The following is a 14966-nucleotide window of genomic DNA, read 5'->3' on the forward strand; positions in this document are numbered from 1 at the left end:
AATGGTCACGAAGAAAACTAGCACAAGAGACACGGTGATTTATCATGTGGTTCGGCCAAGTATAACACTTGCCTACTCCATGTTGTGGCGTCCCACTGGATGAGGGTCGCACTCAACCCCTTTCAAGTGATCCAATGATCAACTTGAATACCATGGTGTTTTCCTTTCTTTTACTATCTCCCGTTCGCGAGGAATCTCCACAACTTGGAGTCTCTCGCCCTTACAATTGATGATCACAAAGAAGCACGGAAGTAAGAGAGGGGAGAGCAACACACACAAGACTCAAAGCACGAGCACAATCACGCACACAAGCCACAACTTGAGCTCACAACACAATGCGAGGAGTTCTCTACTCAAACAGAGCTCAACTCACTATCACAAAGAATCAAATACGCGAGAATGGAGTCTTGGTGCTTAGAGATGATCAAAGAATGCTTGGGTGTCGTCCTCCATGCGCCTAGGGGTCCCTTTTATAGCCCCAAGGCAGCTAGGAGCCGTTGGAGGCAATCTGGGAAGGCAATTCTTGCCTTCTGTCGGGTGGCGCACCGGACAGTCCGGTGCACCATCGGACAGGCACTGTTCATGGTCCGGTGCAGATCTCCTTCTTAAAATGGCACAGCCGACCGTTGCAGAGTTGTAGCCGTTGGCGCACCGACACTGTCTGGTGCACACCGGACAGTCCGGTGCTTCCTGTCGACCGTTGGAGCGGGCCACGCGTCGCCCGCGGATTTGTCGGTCGACCATTGCGCTGGCGGCCGTTGGCTCACCGGACAGTCCGGTGCACCACCGGACAGTCCAGTGAAATATAGTCGTACGCCGCCGATGAATTCCCGAGAGTGGCCAGTTCGCCAGAAGCCAGCCTGGCGCACCGGACACTGTCCGGTGCACCACTGGACACTGTCCGGTGTGCCAGACTGCGCTGAGTCTTGGCTGCTCCAGCCAAGTCTTTTTCTCTTTTCTCTGATTCTAGCACTTAGACAAATATATTTGTACACAAAAACCAATGTACTAAGTCTAAAATCATACCTTCTTGTTGATTTGCACTTCATTCATCATTTGGCACATAATTACTCACTCAATATGTGTTGGGCACTTAATCACCAAAATATACTAGAAATGGCCCAAGGGCACATTTCCCTTCCAGTAGCCCAACTTCATCATCATGGACACATCGGCTTCAGATACAATAGATTTCTCAAAATCCAGGCGGTTGGGTTTTGATGGGATCAAGGTGCTATAATCTTCTTCTTCCTCATCAGCATTTTCTTCTTCTTCAATATCAGCCTGCTCAGCTTCGGCACCAGAAGTAGCTTCGTCAATGGCTCCCTCCATCACAACTAATCCCGATTGTCTAATAACTTCGGAGATCGGGGCTGCCTCGGTGGTTTCAGTCTCCTCTCCTTCACGGGTCACCCTCGCAGTCGAGCGTACTCTGGCCATCTGATGAAGCTTTTGTGGTTTTTACGAAGCTGATGTTTTTTACAGTTTTTGGACAAAGCTCCCTCTTTTGACGAAGCTAATTCAAAGTGACAGTTCGCTCGAGAATACGGTGAAAAAGCTTCGGCTATGGTCAAATTTTTCAACAACACAACGGTGCAATGGCAATGAATGATGTGGTAACTTCATACCTACTCGTCTGTTTATATAGTGCTGCAGGTGAGATGGTGAATCGCCAAGTCGCCAGCACCCGCTGAATAGTTACCTGCACCCGCTGAACGGTGGACCACTCGGCGCTTGGAAGTGAATCGCCAGATCGTTCGTACCCGCCGTGCGGAGGGCCACCTCGCGCTCGAAATATTTTAATTGTTTCTCGGCAACGAGCTCAGGGAAGGTTTTTTCATACCTTCGGCATTCCGAAGCCTTGGAGATTTTTCACGGATCAAACTCGTTATGAAAAACGATCTAGCACCACGAAGGGGCTACTGTTGGGGGCCTGCTTCGTCGCCGAAGGTCCTTCAGGCAGAAACACCTTCGAAAGATCAACACATAAGCAAACACGGCGCGAAGCTACATGCCAAAGCTACGATCCAAGGAGCTTCGGCATAGTAACATGCCTTGAGACGAAGGGTCGCACCGACTTAAAGAGGAAAAGACCGATCAGTCCATGATGATTTGTGTCTTGATTATAACTAGTTGTCAAGGACATAAATGTAATTCTGACCGGGCTGCGTCCCATGCCTATAAATAGGTGAACAGTACCCCCGTACTGTTCACGCTGACTTGTATTCGCTCGTGCGTCACACTTGGACTTTTGCCTTCTGTCAAGCCGAAGGTACAAATGTAATTCAATATTGTCCTTGTTTATCCATGATGATATAATAAAGAGATATTGATGATGTCATATGATTATTCATGTTATCTCTCATGTTTCGTATGCTTCTTCTTTCATTAACATATACTGCGATGATGAAGATACGTCCTTCATGACCTTCATCTGAAGATCATTATACCCTAAGGGAGATAATGCTTCGAAGGACGAAGGGCATTAACCTTTAACATTCTGTGTTGCCTTGTTCTTAACTCATAGCATTTGAGAACAAGTCCCCAACACCTGTGAAGACAACCTACTCAGGAGCCCAGTTAGTAGAGTTATACATGTCAAGGATTGTTTGTCTGCATAGAGTACCAAAGAAGATCGTATTAGATCGAGGAACCCAATTTACCTCGTGCTTTTGGAAAAGACTACATGAATCCATGGATACCAAGCTAAACTTTAGCTCGGCTTATCATCCGCAAACGGATGGGCAAACGGAAAAAACAAACCAAGTGTTGGAAGATATGCTAAGAGCTTGCGCTCTAAAGCATAGTAGAAGCTGGGATAAAAGTTTGCCTTATGTAGAATTCTCGTACAATAATAGTTACCAGGCAAGTCTAAAAATGGCACTGTTTGAAGCACTTTATGGACGGAAGTGTAGAACACCGCTTTATTGGAATCAGACCGGAGAAAGTCAAGTATTTGGTCTAGAAATTCTCCAAGAAGCAGAAAAGCAAGTACAGATTATCAGAGAGAATTTGAAAACAACATAGTCGAGACAGAAAAGCTAAGCTGACAATAGAAGAAGAGAGTTGATCTTTGAAGTAGGAGACTCCATATACCTTAAAGTTTCACCAATGAGAGGAATGAAAAGATTTAAGGTTAAGGGTAAACTATCTCCTCGCTACATTGGCTCGTTCAAAATTTTGGAAAGAAAAGGTGAAGTAGCGTACCAGTTAGAGCTACCTGATAATTTGAAGGATGTGCATGACATATTTCATGTGTCACAACTTAAAAAATGCTTAAGAGTACCGAAGGAACAATTACCTATGGAAGAACTCAATGTTAAGGAGGATTTGACTTATTCGGAGTACCCTATCAGGATTTTGGAAATATCTCGCAAAATTAAACAGAGTAAAGTTATCGACATGTGTAAAGTTGTGGAGTCATCATTCCGAAGATGAGGCCACTTGGGAAAGAGAAGATGAACTCAGAACAGATTTCCCCCAGTTATTCTCAGAAGTTCCTTAATCTCGAGGACGAGATTCTTTTAAGGGGGTAGGTTTGTAACAACACAAAAACATCAACTAAAAATAATGCATTTAGATTATTAGTGGTAAATAGGGTAATTAATTTTTGTTTCAAGTGTTTGATTTTTATTTGCATTTAGAATAATTTTGTTTGCTCATATTTGATTTATGGTTGTTACGTACAATTTATTTTATATTGAAAATCCAATTAATGAATATAGAAATATTGGTCCAAAAATAAATATTTTAGTTATACATAATTATGGTATAATTATTATGATTTTTAGAATTATTTAAAAATATATTTATTTATATTTTAAAATAGAATAGAAAAGAAAAGAAAAAAACTAAAACCCTAACCCTAGCCACCGGCCAATTCAACCCACCAGGGCCCATCAGCCATCGCGCCCACGTCCTCCTTCTCTCACTGACGCAGGGGCCCACCCGTCAGGGGGCCCCTTCTTCTTCCCTGGCCGCGCCGCCACGCCGCTTAGCTGTCGAGCCGCCGAGCCACCCCGACCCCGGCCCGCGCCCGATCGAGTTTCCCTCGAGCCGGAAATGGTCAGCTCCTCCCCTTCCTCTCACTTCTCCCATTTCCTCCTCATCAATGGAAACTGACGCCATTATTGGCGTTTTGATGGCTTTGAAGCCGTCGGCCACCTCCTCCCTAGCGCCCTCTCCTCTCCCCTCTCCCTCCCTATAAAAACCGACGCCGAGCTCTCTGCCTCTCCTTGCCCGAGCTCCCTCTCTCTCACTCCTCGCGCTCTCTCTTCTTTGCTCGCGCTCGCCGGAGCCGCGCCTCACCCGTCCCGGTCGTGCCTCGCCTTGCTCGGCCGATCCCCCTCCCCTGTCGAGCTTCCTGCGCAAGCACGAGACCGAGCCCAAGGTACAAGATGACTATTTTACATTTTAACCCCTGGTTTTGTGTAAATTTAGTTTAGATATTTTTCAGTTCAAAAACTATTGAAAAGAGACCCCTATGTATACACTAAATCGTGAACTAGCCCCTGCAACAACATTTTGGAGATGAGTATTATTTTATATTTCAAAAATAAATAATGTCACGATTCACTAACTTGGTGATTTAAATAATAGATATGTTTATGATTAACTTCGCTTTAGCACATAGAACGATATTGTTAGTAGTGATTTAAGTATAATTTTATTGATATAAGAAAGTGGAAGAAATAATAGGCCACGTATTTTTGGTCAGATTAAAAATATAGGTTTTTACTATTCATGATAAATGTATTCATACGTATAGCACTTAATTACTTAGAATTAGTAAAATATTTATTTATGTCAAAATCACCATGATTATATTACTAAAGTCCAATTTGTAATCTACATTAATTCTTAGAATATTAATGTTAGGTAATTTGGAAATAAACATTTCTAGCTATACGTATAATTTCTATTTAGAAAGGAAAGGATAAAACCCAAAGGACTATTATTAAGTAATAAAATTATTTTCTGTAAAGTTTGTTAAGACATTTTATCTACATTATACTAGATAAACTAGCGTCGTAGTCACCAACTCATATTTTCACCATTGATAACTCAAAGAGGAAGATATAGTGGATTAATAAACATTTATGGTGTAGACATATTTATGAGTATAGTTGTGTGATGTATGAATGTGTATGTAATGGTGAATGATTACCCATGTAATGGTTTATGTTTATTTATTTGGCGTACGTATTCTTTTGTATGTACAATACGCAAATCGATGCTAGAAGTTGACTGTGAGGTAGACGAACCAAACTCGTTCGAGGACGACCCACAGGACACTTTCGTGCAAGGCAAGTGGATTCTCCCTCTGTATTTCTATTTGTACCCAAATAATGCATATAATAATGTTTTACTTTATGGATATATTGCATAATTTGATGGGATTTGCCTAAATAAGGATTTCCTAGAATTACCAACCCTATTCCTTGAATTACCCTCGGATAAATGCTATGCTTAGCAATTTTTGCTATTGCTCAACTTGATAAATATGATGTCACTCTTTTAATGATACTATGTTCCGAAAATGAAGTTTTATTATGATGTTAACTCGATGGTTAAACAAGAACATTTTGTATTAAATGGAACATGGAGTGATCACCCAGGATAACAGTGCAACCACGAGTGCTATAATGGCTTTGGCTTTGGTAATTAGCTCTATAGACTTAGTGCTTAGCAACCTTACCTGAAAGATGGGCAAGAGGAGGCGGCAGTGGTTTGGTGGCAGCTTATATTAACATGGGGTGGTAGTCTTGGCTAAGTTACCTCACCTAGAGGTCCATCAATACTGACGTGGAAACCTTAGCGGGTGGCTTTGTACTAAGGATATTTTGTGAAAGCCTCATAGTGGATCCCTAGCCATTCACCTAGGCAGTGTTTGTAATACCCAACTTGTTATTTGTGGAGGATAACCTAAAAGGAGAAATGATGTTCTTGTGTATATACGTGTGTTATCCATATTTATCATTCCATGAGAACATCACATGAAGACAAATAAATAAATAATAAAAGATACCGAAAACAAATTATGCATCATGCTGGGATTTTCTTTTGTGTTTGTGACAAAATAAAATAACAATGTGACAAGAAATATATTAAAGTCCAACGTGGAATTTAAAATCCAAAAGGAATTGTAAAATTTAGAAAAGAGAAGAAAATAAGAATTTTATGGATAAAAATAAGTAAATAAAAATATATTATTCCTCCATTAGAAGCTTGAATTTGTATACTTGACTCAATGATGTAATTTGTATTCAAAATTCAAATTTAAATTTAAAATAGTTAAGAATAAAAGAAAACAAGAAAGGAAAATAGAAAATAAAAAGAAAAGGGGAGGAAGAACTTACTTGGGCCGGATCTCCTCACTGGCGGCCCATCCAACTCAATTACCCCGCGGCCCACCAAACGCGCTCGGCCATTCTACCTTCTCTCCGCGCCGGACTCCTGTCCTGCGGGCCCACCTAGTCGGCCTCCCGAGCCGCGCTCTCACACCCGCGTTCTGTCGCTGACTGGGTGGCGCCCACCTGTCTGTAAGCGAACTCCACGCGCGTTGAATCAGTCGCTTGCGTGTGGGACCCACCTTACAGGAGCGATCTTCTTCTTCCCCGTGGTTCTCGGGCACGCGCTGACTGAAGGGATGTCGCCGCGTAGATCCTAGCTAATTGGCCTAACCACCTCCGAACATGTTGGCGTCAACCGCGCTAGACTATAAAGACTTCCGGGATCTCGTCATCGTGGGCGCGTCGAGTTTTCTAGCCACCTCCGTCCGAGAAACCGTGAGAGGAGGGAGAGTCGGCGGTCACCGTGAGCGATCCTCGTCCCAGTCGCCGGTCTAGCCCGGGAAACCTACCCAGAAGGAGGGTCTGGGGTGGTAGATGGTGTGCAGGAGCGCGTGTGGGCGCCTGCGCGACTAGGCTCGAGGAATTTCTCGCCGGTGTGCATCCTTCCGCCTCTCGTCGTGGCTGGCGTATCACACTGCTCCATCACCGGTACATCCTAACTCAATCGAATTAACCTGCTCTGTAGATCATGCAGTACTTGCCCATGAAGGAAAATGTGTTCTGGGGCGCGAGATCAGCTTGCGCCGGTGAGACCGCCGCCGTGGAGCTTTCTGCGTCGTCGCCCCGCTGATTGAGATTAGGGTGGTTGCGTTACCCGTAGATCAGATCACTGACGGCTCGGATGAAAGCCGCGCAATAGTATGTGGCCGGGACCGTTAGATCCAGTTTGGACGATGCAGATTAGGTCAACAAAATACCCCTTCGTTCAATAGAATCCGGACCATAGACAGGGATCCAATGGCTGCGATCTAGTTTCTGTTTGATCCGCGCTTGATCTGTTCAGGACCGTTCGTAGGTAATCTGACGGCCTAAACTTCGCCATACCCCTTCGCCCTGTCGTTCTTGCTAAAGAGACCCTGGGAAATAAGGTAATCAACCCGCGGTACTGCGACTGAGTAGACTGAGTCTGGGTTATTTTTTGCGCCAGAGCCCCTGACTTTCCTAGTAAATGAGGCCTAGTCCAGTGCAGTTTGCAATTGAATAAATAAATTGGAAAATAAATTTTTAATATGGAAATAATGACTAGAACTTGATAAATTCATAGAAAATCCATACTTGGTCCAAATAATATTATTCTATATCACTTAGAGTCCCTGTTTTGCCATGAAAATAGTAATAAAAATAATTTCTCACTTAATTCTATTTTAAACACATAAAACCTTTGGAAATTCATATCTCAAAATCTATAACTCTAAAAATTATGATTCCTGTTTCTAGGATTTTATTTTAATATGTAGATTATTATTATGTGTTTTGTTCACATGTTTGGTGTGATGTTAATTTTCTCTATGTACTGTGCTTGTTTGTATTATGGCGAGTACAAGAGCCTGCGACTGAGGATCCTGGTGAGCAGCAGATAGAAGTAGCTGAGCAGGAGCTCATTGAAGGCAAGTTGTACCTTGACCACTTTTATACCCAATAATGTTCTTTAATATCACTTATTCATGCATAGGTTTAATTTTGATGGGACCCAATAGGTCACCCTAGATTGTTTATCTCTTTATCTTGTTATCCCTGAATCACTTGGGTAGTTTTGCTATTGCTTTACATGGTTTTGGGATAATATTTTGTTATATCCATGTTCTAGTTATTTTGTTTTTCTATTTATGTTCATGTCAAGATCATTAAATGTTAATTGGAACATGGAGCTTAACTTGAGAAACACGTGCCACCACAAGGGTTTAATGGGACGCCCTTGGCCAACTAACTAGGAAAGCTAGTGGAAGACTACCTTACCCGAAAGGGGAAAGGGCAGTAGGGGATTGCATGCAAGGAGGTTCTCGGGTTGATTTTGCTGCGATGGCGGTCAGACGGGGGATTCTTGCAAGTGCTCTTCCCATAAACTGTAGTGGGTTTTCGGAAGCTAGTGGAACTTTGTAAAGGCCTCATAGTGGATCCCTGACCATTCACCTCGGTAGTGTCTAAGGGTCTAGCTAACCATGGCGACATGGGATACACCACTTGTGGGTAAAGGGTACAACCTCTGCATAGTGTAAAACTGGTATACTAGTCATGCTCGCGGTCATGAGCAGCTCAGGCCTCTCCGATGATTAATTTATGTAACTTAAACTCAATTTTGTCATATGCATATGCATGGGATCATGTATTAATTTTGTTCTTTTACTTTATTTAAGGTTTGGTATTTACTTACACTTAGTAACTGTTAATAAAATTTTGACCAACTTATTAAAAGCACTGCTCAGCTTTAACCCCTGTTGTTGATTAGCCTTACACATCACATGAACTCTCACCTTTGTGAGTTCATGCCACTGGTCCCCCACAGGAGAAGAACAGGTGGTTCAGGAGGAGCCACAAAGCGAGGAGTTTGATCTAATCTAGGTGGCGTTTCCCCAGTTGACTCTTGCGCCAAGGATGATCCTTAGTTCGTTTTATATTTATATTTTATTTTGTAATAAGACTTCTACTATGTAATAAATACTCTTATTATTGTGACATTTATCTCTATACACTCTGTTATTATATATGTTGTCTTCTTTGGCGCATGTATGAGATGCACCCGGCTTTGTTCCTTAAAACCGGGTGTGACAGAAGTGGTATCAGAGGAAATGTTGACTGTAGGACGAAACCTAGATAGAAATGGACAAAACCCTTACCTACTTGTCTTACTCTGATTCATTCTATATACTTACCTTACTCTGATTCTCTCTATACTTATCTTGATCTTGTCACACCTTCTACTGTTCTACTATGATCATTCTTATCTTTTCTACTCTAAGACAAGATGGATTTCACACTTTGGAATCCTACATTTATGACCTTTTTAAGAGATAGGAGACCTAAGACAAAATTGAAATTATTTTCTCTATTAAAAATGTTGGTTGATTGTTTTGATGATCAATGCCTAATTTGCTTTTTTGATTGATTGAAATAGTATATACTGGCATCTTAGCATGTACCACCATAAGGTAATGAATTAGCTTTAGTAGGCGACACACTCAGCTAATAAATCCCACGTAGTAACCTTTCTCGTAATTACTCGCCTTGTTTACAATTCTTCCTTTCTTACCCTGTATTTCTAACCCAGATGGGCTACCCCTATAGTGTTAGAAGAGAGCACTATAGACGTGATCCTTGGTATGTCATGGTTAAGAAAGGCGAAGGTAGTTTATACACTGTGCTAAAGGAACCATTGAACTCACCAGTTCCAAAGGAGAAAGATTTAAAGTTGGAATTGCAGTAACTACCGCCACCAGACTAGCGGCATTCTTAGTAGATGGGAAGTTTGTTGGTGACAACATCCGTGTGGTTAAGAATTTTCCGGATGTCTTTCCAGAGGAGTTACCAGGGATGCCACCAGATAGGGAAGTTGAGTTTGTCATAGATCTCTTACCTAGGACTGCTCTTACTCCCAACTGGTCATACAAGATGTCTGTAGAAGAGTTAAAAGAACTTAAGAAGCAGTTAACATAGTTACAAGAGGCTGGGTACATTCGTTCGGGTTCCTCACCTTGGGGAGCGTCGGATCAGTGTGTACAGAAGAAGGATGGATCACAAAGGATGTGTGTGGATTATAGGTCCCTTAACGATGTCACTGTGGAGAACAAGTATCCATTACCCCGCATCAAGGATTTATTTGATTAGATGAGAGGTGCAAGGGTATTCTCGAAGATTGATCTCCGATCGGGTTACCATCAAATGAAGATTAGGCCATCGGATATTTCCAAGACGGATTTCTCGACCCGATATGAATTATATGAGTTCATCGTTATGTCATTTGGACTAACTAATGCACCATCTACTTTATGGATCTGAAGAATAAGGTGTTCATGATCTGGACAGATTCGTCGTGGTTTTCATTGACGATATTTTTTTATTTATTCCAAGAGTGATAGTGATCATGAGGAACATCTGAGATTGGTGCTATAGAAGCTACGAGATAATCAACTCTACGCCAAGTACAGCAAATGTGAGTTCTGGATTGACGAGGTGTCATTCCTTGGACATATCATTTCTAATGGAGGGATATCAGTGGATCCTGCTAAAGTCAAGGAGACAGTGGTGTGGAGCATACCCATTACAGTTACGGAGATTCAGAGTTTTTGGGACTTGCAGGATATTATTGGAGATTTATTGAAGGATTTTCTAAGGTTGCTAAGCCTATGACCTCGCTTCTGGAGAAGGGAAGAGAGTTTAAGTGGGATGAGAAGTGCCAAGATAGCTTTGATCAATTAGAGACGAGATTGACGTCACCACCGATGTTGATTATGCCAGATCTACAGAAGGGATTTGACATTTATTGTGATGCATGTGGCCAAGGCTTGGGATGTGTGCTCATGCAAGAAGGACATGTGATTGCCTACGCGTCTCGTCAGTTGCGAAAACATGAATTGAACTACCCCACGCATGACTTAGAACTGGCAGTCGTTGTGCATGCGCTTAAGATTTGGAGACATTATATCAGGGGAACCAAGTGTCAAGTGTACATAGATCATAAGAGTTTGAAGTTTATATTCACTTAGAAGAATCTCAACCTTAGGCAACGTCGTTGGTTGGAGCTTATTAAGGATTATGATTTGGAGATTCACTATCACCCGGGCAAGGCAAATTTGGTTGCAGATGCCTTGAGTCGAAAGGAGCATGTTCATTCAGTTGTTGTTGCCCAGCTACCCGATGAGATTTTTGAGAATTTCAGGAGACTTAACTTGGGGATAGTTGCTCACACCGAAGGAATTACTATTGATGTGGAACCTACTTTGGAGCCAGAAATCCGTAAAGGACAAATTGGTGATGCTAAAATACAAGAGCTTAAGGATCTGATTACTGAAGGCCGAGGTCCGGAATTCACAGAAGATGAGCAAGGCATCGTATGGTTCAAGGGCAGGATATGTGTTCCTAATATTGAAAGCCTTCGTGAGACTATTTTAAAAGAGGCACATGACTCGGGTTATTCTATTCATCCTAGTAGTACCAAGATGTATCAGGATTTAAAGCAAAAATATTGGTGGTATGGATTGAAGAGAGATGTGGCTGCACATGTGGCTATGTGTGATGTGTGTCAAAGAGTTAAGGATGAACACCAGAGGCCTGCTGGACTACTGCATCCACTGAAGATACCCGAGTGGAAGTGGGAAGAGATTGGTATGGATTTCATTACTGGATTGCCTCGCACCGAGAAGGGATATGATGCTATATGGGTGATTGTGGATAGACTGACCAAAGTGGCTCATTTCATTCCAGTCAAGACTACTTATAAGTGATCTCAATTGGCTGAATTATATATGGCTTGGATTGTGTCTCTACACGGTGTACCGAAGAAGATCATTTTGGATAGAGGATCACAATTTACCTCCAGAATTTGGAGAAGTTTTCATGAGAATATGGATACGAAGTTGATGGCTCGGATGAAAGCCGCACAATAGTATGTGGCCGGGACCGTTAGATCCAGTTTGGACGATGCAGATTAGGTCAACAAAATACCCCTTCGTTCAATAGAATCCGAACCGTAGACAGGGATCCAATGGCTGCGATCTAGTTTCTGTTTGATCCGCGCTTGATCTGTTCAGGACCGTTCGTAGGTAACCTGACGGCCTAAACTTCGCCATACCCCTTCGCCCTGTTGTTCTTGCTAAAGAGACCCTGGGAAATAAGGTAATCAACCCGCGGTACTGCGACTGAGTAGACTGAGTCTAGGTTATTTTTTTGCGCCAGAGCCCCTGACTTTCCTGGTAAATGAGGCCCAGTCCAGTGCAGTTTGCAATTGAATAAATAAATTGGAAAATGAATTTTTAATATGGAAATAATGACTAGAACTTGATAAATTCATAGAAAATTTATACTTGGTCCAAATAATTCCATTCCACTTTCTAAATTTTTGTAATATTATTCTATATCACTTAGAGTCCCTGTTTTGCCATGAAAACAGTAATAAAAATAATTTTTTACTTAATTCTATTTTAAACACATAAAACCTTTGGAAATTCATATCTCAAAATCTATAACTCTAAAAATTATGATTCTTGTTTCTAGGATTTTATTTTAATATGTAGATTATTATTATGTGTTTTGTTCATATGTTTGGTGTGATGTTAATTTTGTCTATGTACTGTGCTTGTTTGTATTATGGCGAGTAGAAGAGCCTGTGACTGAGGATCCTAGTGAGCAGCAGATAGAAGTAGCTGAGCAGGAGCTCATTGAAGGCAAGTTGTGTCGTTGACCATTTTTATACCCAATAATGTTATTTAATATCACTTATTCATGCATAGGTTTAATTTTGATGGGACCTGATAGGTCACCCTAGATTGTTTATCTCTTTACCTTGTTATCCCTGAATCACTTGGGTAGTTTTGCTATTGCTTTACATGGTTTTGGGATAATATTTTGTTATATCCATGTTCCAGTTATTTTGTTTTTCTATTTATGTTCGTGTCAAGATCATTAAATGTTAATTGGAACATGGAGCTTAACTTGAGAAACTCGTGCCACCATAAGGGTTTAATGGGACGCCCTTGGCCAACTAACTAGGAAAGCTAGTGGAAGACTACCTTACCCGAAAGGGGCAAGGGCAGTAGGGGATTGCATGCAAGGAGGTTCTCAGGTTGATTTTGCTGCGATGGCGGTCAGACGGGGGATTCTTGCAAGTGCTCTTCCCATAAACTGTAGAGGGTTTTCGGAAGCTAGTGGAACTTTGTAAAGGCCTCGTAGTGGATCCCTAGCCATTCACCTCGGTAGTGTCTAAGAGTCTAGCTAACCCTAGCGACATGGGATACACGACTTGTGGGTAAAGGGTACAACCTCTGCATAGTGTAAAACTGGTATACTACCCGTGCTCGCGGTCATGAGCAGCTGAGGACTCTCCGATGATTAATTTATGTAACTTAAACTCAATTTTGTCATATGCATATGCATGGGATTCTGCATTAATTTTGTTCTTTTACTTTATTTAAGGTTTGGTATTTACTTACACTTAGTAACTGTTAATAAAATTTTGACCAACTTATTAAAAGCAATGCTCAGCTTTAACCCCTGTTGTTGATTAGCCTTACACATCACATGAACTCCCACCTTTATGAGTTCATGCCACTGGTTCCCCACAACTTGTTGAGCTATGATCATGTGTGAGCTCACCCTTGCTGTCTCACACCCCCCCACAGGAGAAGAACAGGTGGTTCAGGAGGAGCCACAAAGCGAGGAGTTTGATCTAATCTAGATGGTGTTTCCCTAGTTGACTCTTGCGCCAAGGATGATCCTTAGTTCGTTTTATATTTATATTTTATTTTGTAATAAGACTTCCACTATGTAATAAATACTCTGATTATTGTGACATTTATCTCTATACACTCTGTTATTATATGTGTTGTCTTCTTTGGCGCATGTATGAGATGCACCCGGCTTTGTTCCTTAAAACCGGGTGTGACAGTGTTTATGGGTCCGATCAACCCAAGCTAGATGGGATACATGACTTGTGGGTAAAGTTGTATCACCTCTGCAGAGTGTAAAACTGATATGTCAGTCGTGCTCACGGTTAAGAGCAACCTGGACCCTCACATGATAATTGAACTTAAAGATGGAAAATAAATCGTGATCTAATGATCTACCAGTGGTTTGCTTAAGTGATTTCATTTAAGTGTTTTTGATATAAGCTTATGCATTTGATTAATTGGGATATTTGGGATACACACTTATTAGTAAGATATGTGTTGCTAATAAAATATTGACCAACTAAAATGCTTACCGCTTATCCATAGCCTACCTTGTTAACTTGCATTATTTCCCCCCAATTACTGAGCCCCGACCATAAGTGAGCTCACCCTTGCTAATATTTTGATCAGAGGGTGATGACAAGACTTCGCAGATGACGTTAATGAGTTTTAAGTCTAACGATGCGCCAGTCACCTTCCTGTGGAAGAGTGTCCATGTTTAATTCCACCGTACTTTGATTATGATACTTGTTTAAGATATTATGATCCAGATGATGTAATAAAGTTACTCTGCTCTCTTTACGCCTTTATTGCATTGTCTTTTGATATATTACACTTGTGATATCAACATATATATGGAAAATGGATAATGTCCCACATATGCTATGCATGCGGTTTTGCCCACAGAACCGAGTGTGGCAGCTGGTCGACAGCGGGTGATCGAGTTTGCGGCGTCTGTCATGGACTCATGTTCTCTAGGGTTTCTGCCTTTCTAAATGGAGTCGCCGAGTCAACCGTGGGTTGGGCCGCTTCCAACTCGGCGCTAGGAGTGGGTGTGGCATGTGGGCCTCATTGGGCCACAAGGCAGTTGTGCAGCTCATTAGGCTCGTGAGCAACTCACGAGCCAGCCCGAGTTTTGGCTCGTTAAGAACCGAGCTAAAATGTTGGCTTAGCTTACAACTCATTTCAAACGAGTCGAGTCAAGCTACTAACGAGTGGAGTGAGTTATCGAGCC

The sequence above is a fragment of the Zea mays genome, chromosome 7 (assembly GCF_902167145.1).
Source record: "Zea mays cultivar B73 chromosome 7, Zm-B73-REFERENCE-NAM-5.0, whole genome shotgun sequence".
In the NCBI taxonomy this organism is placed as follows: domain Eukaryota; kingdom Viridiplantae; phylum Streptophyta; class Magnoliopsida; order Poales; family Poaceae; genus Zea; species Zea mays.